Source organism: Oryctolagus cuniculus, chromosome 19, assembly GCF_964237555.1.
Source record: "Oryctolagus cuniculus chromosome 19, mOryCun1.1, whole genome shotgun sequence".
Classification (NCBI taxonomy): domain Eukaryota; kingdom Metazoa; phylum Chordata; class Mammalia; order Lagomorpha; family Leporidae; genus Oryctolagus; species Oryctolagus cuniculus.
Genome location: NC_091450.1, coordinates 40,818,641 through 40,830,738, shown reverse-complemented (window position 1 = coordinate 40,830,738; position 12,098 = coordinate 40,818,641). Strand labels below are relative to the sequence as shown.

Sequence of the window (12,098 nt, the reverse complement as noted above, 5' to 3'; positions counted from 1 at the left end):
AGGGGCCGGCGCTGTGGCGTAGCAGGTAAAGCTGCCACCTGGAGCACCAGCATCTCATATGGGCACAGGGCAGATGCAGCCACTGGGGGAGTGAACCAGCTGCTGGAAGACTCTCAGTCCCTCCCTCTCCCTCTCCCTCTCCCTCTCTCTCTCTCCCTCTCTCTCCCTCTCTCTCCCTCTCTCTCCCCCCCTTCCTCTCTCTGCCTCCCTCCCTCCCTCTCTCCCCCTCCCTCTCCCCCTCCCTCTCTCTCTCCCTCCCTCTCCCCCTCCCTCTCCCCCTCCCTCTCTCTCCCTCCCCCCTCCCTCTCCCTCTCTCTTTTTATTTATTTATTTATTTTTTTATTTTTGACAGGCAGAGTGGACAGTGAGAGAGAGAGAAAGGTCTTCCTTTGCCGTTGGTTCACCCTCCAATGGCCGCCACGGCGGGTGCGCTGCGGCCGGCGCACCGCGCTGATCCGATGGCAGGAGCCAGGTACTTTTCCTGGTCTCCCATGGGGTGCAGGGCCCAAGAACTTGGGCCATCCTCCACTGCACTCCCTGGCCACGGCAGAGAGCTGGCCTGGAAGAGGGGCAACCGGGACAGAATCCGGTGCCCCAACCGGGACCAGAACCTGGTGTGCCAGCGCCGCTAGGCGGAGGATTAGCCTAGTGAGCCGCGGCGCCGGCCTCTCTCTCTCTCTCTCTCTCTCTGTCTCTTTCTCTCTTTCTCTCTTTCTCTTTCTCTTTCTCTTTCTGGCATTGCCTCTCCCTCCCAGTGACTGACTTTTCAAATAAAATAAATAAATCTTTTTTTTTTTTTTTTTTGACAGGCAGAGTGGACAGTGAGAGAGAGAGAGAGAAAGGTCTTCCTTTGCCGTTGGTTCACCCTCCAATGGCCGCCGCGGCCAGCGCGCTGCAGCCGGCGCACCGCGCTGATCCGATGGCAGGAGCCAGGAGCCAGGTGCTTCTCCTGGTCTCCCATGGGGTGCAGGGCCCAAGCACCTGGGCCATCCTCCACTGCACTCCCTGGCCACAGCAGAGGGCTGGCCTGGAAGAGGGGCAACCGGGACAGAATCCGGTGCCCCGACCGGGACTAGAACCCGGTGTGCCGGCGCCGCTAGGCGGAGGATTAGCCTAGTGAGCCGCGGCGCCGGCCAATAAATCGTTTTTTAAAAAAGGGATGGGGGAGTGTGTGCCCAGCCATTCACGCCAGCACTACTCATGAGAGCCAAAAGGTGGGAGCAGCCGGTGCATGGGGGACGCATTGTGCCCGTCCACGTAATGAGCTGCGGTCAGCCCTACCTGGAGCCACGTGCCGATGCGTGCTACAGCTCACGTCAACTGAAAACAGGCTAAGGGCACGACGTTCGGTCAGCAGACCAAGTATCCGATGACTCCAGGTACGAGAAACATTCAGGGTCCAAAGAAGCTGAACTTGAGTTTCGGAGGTGTGGGATGGAAGGGAACGGCTTTGAAGGGCCACAAGGGTTCTTTTCAGGTGGTGGAGTGTGTTTGAACCGAGTAGTGGTGGTGGCTGCACACGTCAGGTGTGTGAGGGGCACTGCTGGTGAACAGATTGTGTGTGGTCTGGGAGCAGTTCTCAGCATGGGAGCCCTAACTAATTCATCCTGATGGTGACGATGAGGCAGTGACCCTCCCGAAAATTCCAGCTGCTCAGCAGCATCCTGGCGTCTGGAAACCTGCGTTAGGATCCAGCTTGGTGAGAAGCCTCTTAGAGGGCGTGCCCTGTGTGCCTGTGGCCCTTCCCACGCTGCTCACAGCCCTGGCCTGACCCCATAAAGAGGTAGGTAGCCCTGAGTCAGGGTGCGTAGCGCAGTAAAGCACTTCGGTTAGCATGAATGACAATGAGAAATTCAGTGGGCTCCTCGGCAGTCCTCTGAGGGGCAAGGTACAGTTTCCATTTTATGGACAAGAAAATGGAAACTTGGGCCGGACAACTTCCTGCAGCCCACTAGTAAGGAGTGGAGTTGGGATTCCCATTCATATCCATTGATTCTGTGGATAGCAGGGGATTTACCACAAACCATAGAACTCGGCTTTCAGGCCTCTCCAGTATCACCTTGTTCTTCATTCTGAGTTCATGATGTTGTGTTTGTTTCCTTAAAGAGAACCCCCTCAGAAGTTGGATGTCTGTGGAGGAAACAGACTTGAACATAGTCTTTAAAAATTGGGGCTTGAGGGCCGGCACTGTTGTGTCGTGGGTAAAGCCCATAGCCTGCAGTGCTGGCATTCCATATGGGCAAATCCTGGCAGCTCTGCTTCCAACCCAGCTCCCTGCTAATGCACCTGGGAAGTCAGCAGAGGATGGCCCAAGTGCTTGGGCCCCTGCCCTTGTGTGGGAGACCTGGAAGAAGTTCCTGGCTTTGGCCTAGCACAGCCCTAGCCATTGCGGCCACTGGGGAAGTGAACCAGTGGTTGGAGGATTCATTTTCTCTCTCTCTCTCTGTCTCAAGTCTTTCAAATAAACAAATCTTTTAAAAAGTGTGGGGAGCAGCCCGGACTGGACTGAGTTACTGGAATTAAGACTTATTCTATGCATCTGCTCTCCCACAATATGGCGCTGGGAGAGAAGTAAACAGCTTCCTCACAGCTGCCTCCACTTCAACCAATAAACTGTAGGACTTGCTACTGATTGGAGGAGAGCAGCGTACTCGGCGTGTGGGCAGCCGAGTTGGGATTGGCAGAGGAGGACTATAAAGGAGGAGAGAGACGGCATTCACCAGGAACATCTAAGGGGAACATCTAAGGGAACACCTGTGCAGCCCCCGAGAGAGCCGGCCGGCGGTGTGCCGCTCCCCTGCGGAAGTGGGGAATGTGGCCAGGGGGAACTGCCCTTCCACGGAGGTGGAAGGGACAGTAGCCAACCCGGGAAGAACCAGCAGCAAACCCGGGGAGGGCCGAGCAGACAAAAGAACAGCGCAGGGTCCTGTGTCGTTCCTCCATGAAGACGGGGAGCGACATAATGGTGCCGTGACTCGGATATGAAGCCTAGGCAGGGTTTAGTGTCGTTCCCCCACGAAGACGGGGAGCGACATAATGGTGCCGTGACTCGGATATGAAGCCTAGGCAGGGTTTAGTGTCGTTCCCCCACGAAGACGGGGAGCGACATAATGGTGCCGTGACTCGGATATGAAGCCTAGGCAGGGTTTAGTGTCGTTCCCCCACGAAGACGGGGAGCGACAAAAAGAAATTGGGGATTGAGCAGCTGAGAGGAGGATTTAGACCTCCTGTGTGGTGTTGCTTAAGTCCAGAGGGAGGGAGGAACAGGAAGCTGGAATTTGGTTCGCTATAAGAGGCCTTCTGTAAAGCCTGGAGGGAAGCCGCGAGCAGCTGTGCTTGCAGTAGTGTCTCGAGAGTGGCTCTTGGGCTAGGGTGGGTCCTGGTGATTCCCCCCACCCCGGCCTGCCTGTAGTGGTGGGGGGTGCACCAGAGGGGAAGTGGCTGCGCTTGCCAGGAGTGTGCCATCCTCGCTCAGCTCAGTGATAAACTTGTGGCGAGACAAGGATGTGAGTAGACACACTTACGGATGCGCTTAGGAAGTTTGTTGATTGAGGGCATCACGTAAGGGTACTGGGCTTCAGTCCTACCATTCTGACTTCTCTAGGCTTTCTGAAGCTGTGGCCATTTGCAGCATTCATAGGGCAGCGTCCGTGTCGTCCAGATGCCCACAACACAGTAAGGGATGCTGTGAAAACGTGCACTGCAGAACAGAGGTCACAGAGAGAAGACGGTGCCCTCCCCCCCCCTTCCCCCCCGGCCGCGCCTTGCTGCTGGGTGGAGGGGTCCAGGTGCTGCCTCTGCACACCTGGTCTTGGGTTTAGGGAAAGGACTGTGGGACCAGGCTGTTTGTATGTCCCATTTCAAATAGACATAAGCCTTATAGGACTGAAACATTTTGAGTTATTAAAGCTGACTAACATTTTAGGAGCATGGGTTCAGAGTTAAAAATAACTAAGTGACTAACGAGGCAAATTAAGGGGCAAGCTCTTACAGCTAAGAGCTGGAGTCCCAGCGAAGTCTCTTCCCGTAGCTGTCGAGTTCCCTGAAGCTGCTGTTCATGACTCATGCACCTGTCGCACAGGCAAGGCCGATGGTGGCTTCCGCTTATGTAACAATAGCATTGTGTGCACTCAGGGCTCTCCTTCCTCTTTAATGTGTATGACTAAGTTGTGTTTTTTTTTTTTATTATTATTTTTCCCTCTTTTATTCTCTACTCAGCCCTGCACAGGTTCCCATTTCATATTGGAAAGTTATTTATATATGTATATACTTTTAAATTAAGAGACAGAGGCAGAGAGTGAGCTCACATATGCTAGCTCACTCTAAATGTCAGGATCTCAGTCCAGGTCTCCCGCATGGATGGCAGAGAGACGGGGGAGAGAGAGCTTCCATCCACTGGTTCACTCCCAGAATAGCCAAAAGTCAAGAGCTTCCTCTGGGTCTCTCTGTGTGGGTGCAGGGGCCCAAGCACTTGGGCCATGTTCAGCTGCCTTCCGAAGCCATTAGCTGGAGCTGAGCAGCCAGGACAGGAACCAGCGCCCATGTGAGATGCCGGCATCACTAAGCCACAACATCAGCCCCTCAATACTTTAAAATAACTTAGGAGACCTCTGGGAAATTTGTGACTATACTTTTCATTTTAGGAGAATTGGAATATACTTTTTATGTATTAAAATATCTTATGAATAATCAGTCTAAAAATATGGAGCTTAGTTTTTATCTTTATTATTTTAAATTTCTATATGCTGTTTTGTGCATTTTGTAAATGTTAACGTCTCCATGTATTTATTTACATTGCTGGCTGACTGTGCCTCACTCCCAGTCTTCTGCTGGCCAGGAGGAGTGAGGGTGGGGAACAGGATCTGTTGGGGAAAGTTATTCTTTAATCTGAAAAAAAAAGTCATCACTCTGATACTCTGAAAAGCACCTAAAACTAAATACGTAGGTGCCCAGGAGTCACGGCAGTATTTCTTTGGTATTTCAATTTCAGTGTCCTTGAAGTGATAGTGTTCTGTGATGGGCATTGTTCTAGGGATAAATCAGTCACACAAATGCCAGGGGCTGAGGGCTGGCTGCGGAGGATGGGAATGGAGTGCGCTGGTTGGGCAGGATGATCAGGGGCATTTCGAGGGGAGTGGGTGACCTCACCAGGCAGGTTTCTGGGGACCATTCCAGTGGAGGGAGCTAAGTGCCAAGGCCCAGAGACCTTTATGGGCTTGGGTCACTGCCACTGTGGAAGCCAGTCAGTTTGCGGTGCAGTCCAGGGCTAGGAAAGTGGGAGGGGAAAGACTGGTTCTGTTACCCGGAGGTGGGGGAGCAGGGGCTGAGGATTTTGATCTGACTTGGGTTTCAGAAGCCCCCTCTCGTTGGCTTCTGTGAAGAGCAGACGGTAGAGGGTGGCGACAGGGAGGCTGGTCGGCAGGATGATGGCTTGGACTGGGATTTTTTTTTTCTTTTAAGATTTAATTTTTTATTTAAGAGGTAGAGTTACAGACAGTGAGAAAGAGAGACAGAGAGAAAGGTCTTCCATCCACTGGTTCACTCTCCAAATGGCTGCAATGGCTGGAACAGGGCCAGTCTGAAGCCAGGAACCAGGAGCTTCCTCCAGGTCTCCCACGTGGGTGTAGGGGCCCAAGCACTCGGGTCATCCTCCACTGCTTTCCCAGGCATAGCAGAGAGCTGGATTTGAAGAGGAGCAGCTGGGACCAGAAACAGCACCCATATGGGATGCTGGAGCCACAGGTGGAGGATTAACCCAGTGTGCCACAGCACCGGCCCTGGGACTGGGATTGTCTGGGTGTTGACTCTGAGATTAGGGGAAGGTGTGGGATGCCTGTTACACCATCCAGAGATGGCGAGTCATCCCCTGGAAATACGAGCCTGGAGGAGGGCCTGTGTGGACGCAGACTTGTAGAGCCCTAGGAGGGAGAGCGGCCCTGTTTCACCTCCAGCCCTGAGGGATCACAGCATGTCAGACGCTTTGTTTCAACTCCTTACTGGATTCTCAGCAGGTCTTAGGAGGGGCCCACAGAGGAACCGGGAGAGGCTCAGAGCTGGCAGGTGCAGGGCTGAGAGGGAAGCGGGAGAGGCCTCTGCCCTGAGCTGTTCGTCAGCCACGCCGTGGTGCAGCCCAGTCCTTTGCTGAGGGCCCCATCTCCAGCATGAATTGTGTAGCAGGCTGCAGATGTCCCTGCCCTTCCTGAAGCCCACATCTGAGGTGTCTCAAGTCAGGTGCTTCGAACAGGTAGCCATCCACTATGACGCTGTGGCAGGGAGCCTGTGCGAATTTGGCGGTGATGAAGTCACGGGGACTGGTTTCCTGGGTGTCTTGTGGAGTCAGTCCAGTCGATGAAGTTGTACCACCTGCGTTACCCATGTACCCTGAGCTGAAATGGCTGCAAGCGCCAGGCCAGACCCTCTACTGTGCATGCACACCCCTGTGATGCTGCCCAGCCTCGTACTGCAAGTGTTGTGGCCAGTGCTGGGCAGCACCCTTCTCCTTGGGCGCCCAAGAGAGCAAATCTAATCCCACCTGCATGTGGTTTCTCCCGACGCACCCGCGTGAGGATGCAGAGGAGTGAGGTGTGCGGGCCAAGGGTCAGCCCCAGCTCCGCGGTGCTTGTGAGACCTTGGGACTCTTCCCTCTCTGAGTTCCCATTTCCACCTCCTGTCAGGAGGCCTTCTCGGGCAGGCAGCGGGCACAGGGCTTGGTGAGAAGGCAAGACAAACCACCCTGCTCTTTGAGGATCCTACAGGTGTGTGCTGGTATTGCTCCCCTGAAGGTGTGAGGAGGTGGAGGTGTCTGGCTCACTGCCTTGCTGCTGCTTGTGCATTTCAGGTGTCTCTGTGGAGCAGAGATTAGATTCAGTAGAAGGGACCCTAGATCACATCCTGGTAGACCCACCAGCATCTGCCTAGGGTGTTTCTTTCTCTTTTCTTTTCTTTTTTTTTTTTTTCTTTAAGATTTATTTTATTTTTATTTGAAAGGCAGAGTTAGAGCGAGGCGGGGGGTAGGCTGGTTTTCTATCCACTGGTTCACTTCCCACATGGCCAGAGCTGGGCCAATCTGAAGCCAGAAGCTTCTTCCAGGTCTCCCATGTGGGTGCAGGGGCCTGAGGACTTGGGCCGTCTTCTTCTGCTTTCCCAGGCCATAGCAGAGAGATGGATTGGAAGAGGAGCAGCTGGGACTTGAACCAGTGCCCACAGGGGATGTCATTACTGCAGGCTGCAGCTTAACCCGGTATGGCCTGGATAAGTGGTGGAGGATGACCCGAGTGCTTGGGCCCCTGCGCCTACGTGGGAGACCAAGAGGAAGCTCCTGGCTCCTGGCTTCAGATTGGCCCTGCTCTGGCTGTTGCAGCCATTTGGGGAGTGAACCAAAGGATGGAAGACCTTTCTCTCTGTCTCTCCCTCTCACTGGCCCTGGGTGTGAGGTTTTAAAGCAAAGACATAAGTGACTCCTCCGGAGAGGCAGGGAGCAGTCGCCCTGTTGTGTTTTATGTTTTTAAGCTTTCTTCACTAGGAGTGATTGCTTTAAAACTTAAGAACTGAGAACCTTGGTTCTTTGTGGAAAAAATCTTCACTTAAAATGTTTAAGATGATTACACTTGGAAATACTGAACTGAAGCTGTCTTGTAGTGCCTTCTCCACCTGTCTGTCGTGCTGTTGAAAATCTTATCTTTGTGTTTCAAGTTTCTGTTTTAATATTTTTAAAGAAATGTTTTCAGATGTAGCATCTTTTTGTTTTTTGTTTTTTGACAGGCAGAGTTAGACAGTGAGAGACAGAGAGAAAGGTCTTCCTTCCGTTGGTTCACCCACCAAATGGCTGCTATGGCCGGTGCGCTGCACCAATCTGAAGCCAGGAGCCAGGTGCTTCCTCCTGGTCTCCCATGCAGGTTCAGGGCCCAAGCACTTGGGCCATCCTCCACTGCCTTCCCAGGCTACAGCAGAGAGCTGGACTGGAAGAGGAGCAACCGGGACTAGAACCCAAGCACCCACATGGGAGGGGCAACTGGGACAGAATCTGGCGCCCTAACCAGGACTAGAACCCAGGGTGCTGGCACCACAGGTGGAGGATTAGCCTAGTGAGCCGCGGCACCGGCCCAGATGTAGCATCTTTTAAGCCTTGAAAGAAAATGTCTACAGTTTAATCAGTTGTATGATAGGGAATAAGTAGTTGCCAGCTTTATTCATTATTTATAATACACCTGTCCTCATTTTTTTTTGTCAGCATCAAAATGATTGTGTTTTTCTCTTAGTCTACTGATTTGATGAGGAAGGAAAATGAATAATTAATGTGAATTTACCTCACTTGTAGAAAACATCTACTCTTCTAAATGTTGTATTTTACATTCAGATATAAAGAAAACAATCACTTTAATCCATGTATGGAGGAAAAATTGCTAACTTATTTCTCTATGTTATATAATTGACACATTTGAATAAATCAGTATTGTCCTGGGGAAAATGAAGAGTAGTACATTAATATGCAACTTGGGAAATATTTTTTCTTCATTGCAAAGCCTGTGGTTTGTTTAACTTGACAGGTTAGCAGGTAGATTAATTAGTTTAATTGCAAATCAAAAGTCAAGTGGGAAATAAACATTTAATTTGCTTCCTGAATCAGTTTACCAATCCTGGTGACAGACAGATCTCTCAACTCCTAATAATGAGTCCTTGCAGATGCTTCTCAGAGACGTTGTCTGCCAGGGACACTTCAGGGAATTACAAGGCTCACTCTCTGGAAGGTAGGCTTCCATTTGGACTGCCTCACTCAGAAGTCTTGATTTTAGGGGCTGGTGTTATAGCACAGGACACTGCCATCCCATAAGGGTGCCGGTTCGAGTCCTGGCTGCTCTACTTCTGATCTAGCTCCCTGCTAATGCGCCTGGGAAAGCAGTAAGATGGCCTAAGTGCTTGGGCCCTTGCACTCATGTGGAAGACCTGGAGAAAGCTCCTGGCTCTGCACCAACCATTGCAGCCACTTGAGGAGTGAATCAACGGATGGAAGAGCCCTCCCTCTCCCTCCCCCTACCCATCCCCCTCCTCCTCCCCCTCTTTCTCTCTAACTCTGCTTTTCAAGTAAACAAATCTTTAAAAAAAAAAAAAAAAGTGGCTTCGTGGTGCAACAGTAGCGCGTCTGACTCCAGATCAGAAGGTGCATGTTCAAAAAAAAAAAACACTTGATTTTAAATATCCAGAATGTTTTCTAATGGTATTGCCCAATAAAATTTAAGTCCTGTTGAAAGGATAGTAACACTTTGTTTTTTAAAGGTTTCCTTACACATGAACTTAATACTGGTTCAGTATCTAGTCATACGGGATTTGTTGGTTTCCATTTATTGTTCCTTCAAATGTTATGTTATCTTCTTTAAAAAAAAAAAAAAAACTTACTGTCACTTGTCTAGATTATCTTATTTCACTTTTCTTTTATTGCCAAACTTCCAAAATGGGGAGCCTGTCCCCACTTCCTCTCTCCTCCATCATCACTTCCTTTCTTCCCCATCTCTGACCAGAGGCCCTGGAGCTGGGAGGAGCCTGACCCGGGTGTCTGGTGTGGGCCTCAGTGACTGCAGGACACATTCGTTAGGGCCCTTGGTCCTCACACCTGGCAACCCAAAGTCAGGTATTGTAGCTTCTTGCTGCAGTAAGATGAAAATGAAAATTTTGTGAGCAGAGTATGCCCCTTGTTATTGATTTATTCTTGATATTATATCTTGTTTGTGACTCAGAACCTCTGAGACTGGACCTCCGAGCTGCTAAGTTTGGTGACAGGGAACAGAAGCTGCTGGGGCTTTCTCATGGAGGCAGAGCTCCGTGTGGGCGTGGGGCCGCCTGAGTGGACGCAGCCTGCAGTGGCCATGGTCATGCAGGTGGGCACCAGTGCTCTTGCTCTGTAGGCCTCTGCAAACCGCTGCAGCGAGGGCTGGGGATCCAGGTTCAACAGAAGGCACTTTCCTGAAGGAATTTCTGGGTGTACAGCAGTAGAACAAGTTCTGCAGATGCTGGTTTATGACTCTGTGGGGCTGCGCTGGTCTCCTTTTCCTGCCGTGGCTGTACTTCCTGCTCCTTTTCATTAGAGGCAGCCCTACGTTCGTCAGGTTTTTACAGACTTCTGAAGCCTGGGTCGTGTGAAGCAACCCCGGGGCACAACAGGCGACTGAGGATCAGGCTCCCCTGCTCAGGGCTTTGGTTCCTAGTCCCTGCTGCTTGCTGTGAGGGTTCTGAGTTGTTTTTTACTTTTAGAGCGGTTCTCTGTTTGCAGGAAAATAAGCAGATCTTACACAGGGTGCCCATAGACGCCTTCTCCCCCTCAGTTGTTCCCTATCTTTAACACATTGCATTGTCACAAATGATGACCCAGTATTGATACATTTACATTAAAGTTCTGTTACTTTTTTTTTCTTTTTAAAGATTGGTTTACTTATTTGAAAGGCAGAGTTACAGGGAGAGAAGGAGGTCTTCCATCCACTGGTTCACTTCCTAGGAGTGCGGTGGCTGGATTGTATTGTGAGACTGTGTTTACCTTTGTCACCAACTGCCAAAGCACCATTGTCCATTCCCACCAGCACAGAATGGATGCTCCTGTTGTTTCACGTCCTCTCCAGCATGGGGCAGTATCAGTTTTTACTTTTGTTTTTTCTTTTGGACATTCTGGTAGTTGGTGTCCCGTTGTCCTAATTTGGAGTTCTTGAGTGGCATGCCGTGTGGAGCTTCTTTGCAGGTGCTTACCCAGCTGTTTGTATGTGTTTTTTAGTGAGGTGTCTGTTCAGATCTTTTAACATTTTTAAATATTTTCAAATTTAATTTTATTTATTTTAGAGACAGAGCTCCCATACACTGGTTCACTCCCCAAATGTCTGCAACAGCTGTGGCTGGAACCAAGAGCCAGGAATGTAATCCCGGTCTTCTCCATGGGTAGCAGAAGTGCAGTTATTTGAGCCATTGCCACTGCCTCCCAGAATCTGTGTGGGCAGGAAGCTGGAGTTAGGAACTGGAGTGAGAAGTTGAGCCCAGTCACGCCAGTGTGGAAACAGGTGTCTTAACCACTGGGCTAACTGCCTGTTTCTTGCCCTCTATTTATATGGGGTTTTCAAGTTTATTTTGGATACAAGTCCTTTATCATAAGTTTTTTTGTTTTATGAATAATGCTTTTTGGTGGTGTTTAAAAATTCATTGCCACACCCAAGGTCACATAGATTTTCTTAGTGTTATCTTTTGGAAGTTTTTCATCTTAGAATTTTTATGGGGGCCGGCACCGTGGCTCACTTGGTTAATCCTCCACCTGCGGTGCCGGCATCCCATATGGGCACTGGGTTCTAGTCCCGGTTGCTCCTCTTCCAGTCCAGCTCTCTGCTGTGGCCCGGGAAAGCAGTGGAGGATGGCCCAAGTCCTTGGGCCCCTGCACCCTCATGGGAGACCAGGAGGAAGCACCTGGCTCTTGGCTTCGGATAGGCACAACACTGGCCTTAGCGGCCATTTGGGGAGTGAACCAACGGAAGGAAGGCCCCTCTCTCTCTCTCTCTCTCTCTCTCACTCTCACTCTCTCACTCACTATCTATGACTCCACCTGTCAAATAAAAAATGATGAAAATTATTAGGTCCATATCTAGAATTGCCTATTTTTTTCTTTTCTTTTTTTTTTCTTTTTTTTTTTTTTTTTGCAAATTGATGTCCAGGTGTTTGACACCAATTTTTTGAAAGCGCTACTCTTGGGGCCAGCATTGTAGCACAGCAGGTTAAGCTACCACCTGTGTACCTGCATCCATTTGAGCACTGGTTCAAGTTCCTTTGCAGTGCCTTGCTCCTGTGCCTGCAAAAACAGCAGAAGATGGCCCAAGCACTCGGCCCCTGCACCCATGTGAGAGACCCGAATAGAGTTCTAAGCTTCTGACTTTGGCCTGGCCCAGCCCTGGCCACGGTGGCCATTTGGGGAGTGAACCAGCGAATGGAAAATCTCTTTCTCTGTAACTCTGCTTTTCAAACAAATAAAATAAATATTTTTTAGAAAGAGCGAGCTGGGACTGGTACTGTGGCATAGCAGGTAAAGCCGCCTGCAGTGCCGGCATCCCATATGGGCACCGGTTCAAGTCCCTGCT

At 50.6% G+C, this 12,098-nt stretch overlaps 1 protein-coding gene across 1 annotated transcript in view; it reads left to right on the top strand.

The window, feature by feature from the left end:
• The window catches only part of BAIAP2L1 (BAR/IMD domain containing adaptor protein 2 like 1), an 87,892-nt gene that overhangs the window by 44,247 nt on the left and 31,547 nt on the right, over window positions 1-12,098 (top strand). The gene's annotated exons all lie outside the window — the stretch shown is intronic.